At 57.1% G+C, this 6,212-nt stretch overlaps 1 non-coding gene across 1 annotated transcript; it reads right to left on the bottom strand.

Moving 5' to 3' along the window:
- Positions 1 to 342: 342 nt before the first annotated feature.
- On the bottom strand, positions 343 to 536 carry LOC119108742 (U2 spliceosomal RNA). Its single transcript, XR_005095350.1, has one exon. It is a non-coding gene; the product is annotated as a U2 spliceosomal RNA (small nuclear RNA).
- Between the last annotated feature and the right edge of the window lie 5,676 nt (positions 537 to 6,212).

The raw sequence follows: 6,212 nt of genomic DNA, 5'->3' as shown, positions 1-6,212 counted from the left end.
GCCGACTTGTTGCATATTGAGTGCGGCGTCGCCCCGCGTCACGTGGTAGAGCGCGGCCGCGCATCGCAAGCGAAGACGCCCATGCAGCTGAGAAATGACGCCAGGCTGGCAATGCCGCACGGCCTCCGACTGCGGTGCCCGTACATGGAACACAGCCGACCATTGGACGGCCCGCAGGCGATGTGTGAATGCCACGCTGCCGGCAGAGACATCTGGCCGCAAGGCGTGCAACACTGATATGCACAGCCGGCGGCCATGGTCATTGTCAGGAGTTTGGCCTGTTTGGCGTTTGCTTGTACAACCATGTGATGCGTTGGTGTTGCATGTTGCCGGCATGACGGCACGCGCTGTTGGTGACATGGCATTGACCGGCAAACCAGGCCAACGCGAGGAGGCGAGAGGAAGCTCCAGTAACCCCGCCAATGTTCAAAAATGAGTTTAATAGTCTGGTCCCCATGTAGAGGACGTATCAGATATGATGCTGATCAGAACAGATTTGTGTTCATAAAAGGCCACGTTTCATTATAGGAAACGGTAACAAGACAAACGGATGCGCTAAGGCTCTGCAGCGCAGTTACGCGCGACAGTGTTTTACAAAAAAGCCATACTCCCATAATCCCACGGCACGGTGGAGCGTGCCGCCAATGGGGTGAAGCGCTGGCTCACCACGCTCCCCGTGGTGGGCATGGCCGGGGGGCAGGCCGTCGTCGGGAGCTGCATTCGCCCCGTCAATGATTCATGGATTGCATGCCTTAGGTCGTCGGCGACCTCACCGCAGCCAGGCGGCACGTCCGAGGCGACGACACAAGACTGCGTTGCTTCGAGGCGTGCCGCAAGACGAGAAACGACGGTGGCAAAACTGCGACCACACGAGAAGGCCTCAGCTGCCCAACGCATCCGGACATTGCAGGGATGTGGCAAACCCACAGCCGGCCGGCCAGCCCAGGGAACGGGCGGGGGCTACACACCGGAGTGCTACACTGTCCGGGGTCACGGGAAGAATCTCGTGTTGATTTCATATGATTACACTAATGCACAAATCAAATATTAATCAGTACAGGACGTGCACACGCGCCGCTAGCAGAAAAAGAAGGGGGGGGGGGATGTCCTCATCATTGTCACGTAAATACACCAACACACAGATTAGATGAGAATAAGTAGAACATAATTCAGGCAATGGGGCAGCATCCCGTTGTGATTGCCATTCGATTGCACCAATACACGGAAAAATAAGGATCAATTGCACCCACACAGTGGGGGAGGGGGGGACATCTCGTGATGCGGTGATTACACTTATACACAGATCACATAAAACACTACGACAAGGGTAGGCGCGGCAGTACTATACTTTGAACTTAGCCAACATGCCGAGAAGCGATGCAGATGCAACTGCAACAGGTGCGCTTGCTACGTGCCGGCCGCTGTCGCTCTGGAAGGCCGACGTGCACGCACCTGCCCCGTGCGCCGGGTCGGCAAGCGATTAGCGACCGACGACGAGCAGTGCTCACCCCGCCGGCCATGGGCACCAGCTCACATGACACTTTGCAGAGCATCTTGTTGTACCTTGAGTCGTCCGCGAAATATCCGTTGGTCGAGACGCGGAGCGGTTGCGTGGACACACTCGCGGGTGACCGGAGGTCGCCGACGGTTTGCGCCCGTGGAGCGGCCGCCGGCGCCGACGACGCAAGTGCGTTGTTCGTCACGTCACCTGACTGGCGATCACGGATGACGTGACCAGACATCGGTCACGTGACAGCACACCGTCACTATCAATAGGTGCCCATTGTCCCGAGATGCAGAACACGTGCTCGCACCGCGCCTGTGGACGTGCAGCTGACGCCGGGACGCGCGTCCCTACGGTCAACACTCTCCAAGCCGCTGCTACTAGAGATTGCCACCATGGGCGCTAGATGGCTGTCGCACCGGGCGCCGAGAGCCAGGTTGGTCGTCCTGCGTCTGCGGTGGTGGCGCGTTCCCGGCAGCTGGGGAGTTGAGTTGCCGACTTGTTGCATGTTGAGTGCGGCGTCGCCCCGCGTCACGTGGTAGAGCGCGGCCGCGAATCGCAAGCGAAGACGCCCATGCAGCTGAGGAATGGCGCCAGGCCGGCAAGGCCGCACGGCCTCCGGCTGCGGTGCCCGTGCGCTGGAGCAGGCAACACAGCCGACCATTCGACCGCCCGCAGGAGATGTGTGAATGCCACGCTGCCGGCTGAGACATCTGGCCGCAGGGCGTGCAACACTGATAAGCACAGCCGGCGGCCATGGTCATTGCCAGGCGTTTGGTCTGTATGGCGTTAGCTTGTACAACCATGTGGTGCGTTGGCGTTGCATGTTGCCGGCCCGACGGCACGCGCTGTTGGTGACATGGCATCGGCCGGCCAACCAGGCCAATCCGCAGAAGGGCGAAAGGAAGCTCCAGTAACCTCGCCAATGCTAAAAAATGAGTTCAATATTCTGGTCCCCATGTAGGGGACGTATCAGATATGATGCTGATGAGAACGGATTTGTATTCATAAAAGGTTATGTTTCATTATAGGAAATGGGAAAAAGACAAGCGGATGCGCTCAGACTCTGCAGCGCATTTACACGCGACAGTATTTTGCAAAAAAAAAAATACTTCCATAATCCCACGGCACGGTGTAGCGTGCCGCCAATGGGGTGAAGCGCTGGCTCACCCCGCTCCCCATGGTGGGCATGGGCGGGGGCAAGGCCGCCGTCGAGAGCTGCATTCGCCCCGTCAATGCTCCATGGATTGCAGGCCTTTGGCCGTCTCTGACCTCACCGTAGCAAGAGGGCACGTCCGCGGCGACGACACAAGACTGTGTCGCCTCGAGGCGTGACGCCAAGCGAGGAACGCCGGTGGCAAAACTGCGACCACACGAGAAGGCCGCAGTTGCCCAACGCCTACGGACATTGCAGGGAATGGGCAAACCCATAGCCGGCCGGCCAACCCAGGGAACGGGCGGGGGCTGCACGCCGGAGTACTACACAGTCCGGGGTCACGGGAAGCATCTCGTGTTGATTCCATATGATTACACTAATGCACAGATCAAATAATAATCAGTACAGCACGTGCACACGCGCTGAGAGCAAAAAAAGGAGGGTGGGGGGGGGGGAATGTCTTGATCATTGTCACGTAAATACGGTACTACAGGGGCGGCAGTACTATACTTTGATCTGAGCCAAAATGCCGAGAAGCGATGCAGATCAACTGCAACAGGTGCATTTGTGTCGTGCCGGCCGCTGTCGCTCTGGAAGGCCGACGTGCACGCGCCTGACCCGTGCGCCGGGTCGGCGAGCGATTTGCGACCGACGGCGAGCAGTGCTCACCCCGCCGCGCATGGGCACCAGCTCAGATGACACTTTGCAGAGCATCTTGTTGCGACTTGAGTCGTCCGCGCAATATCCGTTGGTCGAGACGCGGAGCGGTTGCGTCGGCACACTCGCGCGTGACCGGAGGTCGCCGACAGTTTACGCCCATGGAGCGGTCTCCGGCGCCGACGACGCCAGTGAGTTGTTCGTCACGACACCCCACTGGCAATCACGGATGACGTGACCGGACATCGGTCACGTGACAGCACACCGTCACTATCAATAGGTGCCAGTATTGGCGAGAGGCAGAACACGTGCTCGCACCGCGTATGTGGGCGTGCAACTTACGCCGGGTCGCGCATCGGTACGGTCGAAAATCGCCCAGCCGCTGCTAGTGCCAGCATGGCCGCTAGATCGCGTTCGCACCGGACGCCGAGAGCCAGGTTGGTCGTCCTGCGTCTGCGGTAGTGGCGCGTTCCCGGCAGCTGCCGAGTTGTGTTGCGGACTTGTTGCATGTGAGTGCGAGTCGCCCCGCGTCACGTGGTAGAGCGCGGCCGCGCATCGCAAGCGAAGACGCCCATGCAGCTGAGGAATGACGTCAGGCCGGCAAGGCCGCACGGCCTCCGGCTGTGGTGCCCGTGCAGGGAACACAGCCGACAATTGGACGACCCGAAGGCGATATGTGAATGCCACGCTCCCGGCAGCGACATCTGGCCGGAGGGCGTGCAACACTGATATGCACAGCCGGCGTCCATGGTCATTGTCAGGCGTTTGGTCTGTATGGCGTTGGCTTGTAGAACCATGAGATGTGTTGGCGTTTCATGTTGCCAGCCTGACGGGGTCCGTATCATATTGTCCAAGGTACAGAATGTCCAAATGTACAAAATGTCCAATGTACACATTGTCCAAGGTACAGAATGTCCAGAGTTCATGATGTCCAAGGTACAGAATGTCCAAAATGAGAAATAACTTCCAAAATGGCTCGGTGTGGAGGTGTTCATATTGTCGAAGGTACATATTGTCCAAGGTACACAACGTCCAAAGTACACAATGTCCAATGTACGGAATGTCCAAAGTACTTAATGTCCCAAGTACACAATGTCCAAAGTAGGTATTATCCAAGGTACGAAACGTCCAAAGCACACGATGTCCAAGGTACACAATGTCCAAAGTACACAACGTCTTAAGTACAAAACATCCAAAGTACGTAATGTCCAAGGTCCACAATGTCCAAGGTACACAATGTTTAAGGTACACAATGCCAAAGTACGAAATACCCAATTTAGTTTCCAGGAAGACCGTCAGGATGCGAGCCCTCGCTCTTATTGACAGGCAAGAGCACCTGGGCTACGTCGGTTGCGCATATATAGTCAACGTTATTACCGCGACTCTGCGTGTAATCAGCCGTCTGCCGCCGGCCGGTGACGTGCGCGGTAGGTAGGATGACGTAAGAAGGTATTTATCCAATGAGTGGTTGGCTCATGACGGGCGGCACACCGTGAGCTGCTGCAAACGGGCGGCGCCGCATCGCTACCGACGCCTGCAGGACCGCTGATCGACACAACGCCGTAGCCCTGGCGTCAAGAGCAGAACCGCCCTTAGTGAGCGCCTGGGTGGTGCCCAAACCCGTCGTATCCATCGCCGTCCATCGTGCATCGTGTTCTCCTCCGCCCCTCCCTCCACAACAACTGCTCGGCTTTTGCTGCCTGGTTATGATCAGCGCCATCTACCGAAGGGCATGAAACTGCAAGTGCACAGAAGGCCCGGCATGCAGTCCGTCTGCTCATTTCCAGCGTAACAGGTACCGTTCACTTCCTTTTCGACTCTGCGTGACGACCAATATGTGGGGAGGCCTGCGGCGTGCCGGCCCGCGCTTTCTGTTTTATCGTTGCGCCTTTGTGAAGGCAGTGGTGGATCGGTGGCCGGAAAGGGCATAGCGTCGATCCACGTACGCGCTGTGTAGGTATCCACCTTCATCCAATTGTGTCGTATCTACGTGCAGGGTCAAAACGTCAATATATGTGCGGTAAGGATATCTGGTTAAACGAAGAAAGACTCAAGGTCCTATAGTGACACGAGGCCGGATATTCAGTTAGCAACGTATTTGTTTCCCCTGTCGGGACCTCTTGACTGAGCTGAACCACGGCATGTTCTTACTGCTGGCCATAGCTCCATGCACGTCCTTTCCCTGGCGTCGCTCGGTCATGAACTACCCCGATCCCTTCCGACCGGTGGCGGGACCTCGGCGTGGCCTCCACCATCCGGGAACCAGCCACCAGTCGGAAGGGACCCGAAAGAACAGGCCAACGGAGCTAAATTAAGTAGGGCATAGCTTTAAGGAGACACACGACAGGGGACTGGTTTAAAAAAAGCAAACCAAGTAAATTCACATTTGTCCGGAACGCGCCGGCTGCTGAATCACGCTGTGGAAGTGCAAATCTTTACACGGAGCTGATACAAAACTAAGTGATCAGTGTCGCGGCGGATGGTGAACGCCCCTTCGGAGGATCGTTCGCCAAGCCTGGCCAGTTTTGAGTAGGCACGTCAGCAGTCAACAACCCAGGCCCATCGCGGCGAATGAATCCGATTCATCAGTGGGTCAAGCCGCAGCACAGCCCGCAGCGGCGGCCACACCTGTGGAGGCCATACCGACATCCACCGCACGAGCCACGACCATCATCAGCTGTGTGCAGTGCTGCAGACAACCAACATTGTGTTACGAGCAGAAGTTGCTGATCTCATGGTGCCGATAAGAAATTCTGTCCGCGGATTTTGCAACTTCATTTATCCGCAATGGTCACGGGCGTCGATATGCATTCTTGAGTGAGTCACTTGCCTCCCCAGCGTGCAATCTGGCCTCTCCCCAGGCTTCTAGCGATAGAAAGAAACAGGACATTAAAA

The sequence above is a fragment of the Pollicipes pollicipes genome, unplaced genomic scaffold (assembly GCF_011947565.3).
Source record: "Pollicipes pollicipes isolate AB1234 unplaced genomic scaffold, Ppol_2.1 Scaffold_6686;HRSCAF=7923_pilon_pilon_pilon, whole genome shotgun sequence".
NCBI classification, from domain to species: domain Eukaryota; kingdom Metazoa; phylum Arthropoda; class Thecostraca; order Pollicipedomorpha; family Pollicipedidae; genus Pollicipes; species Pollicipes pollicipes.
This window is presented reverse-complemented; position numbering and strand designations above follow the sequence as displayed.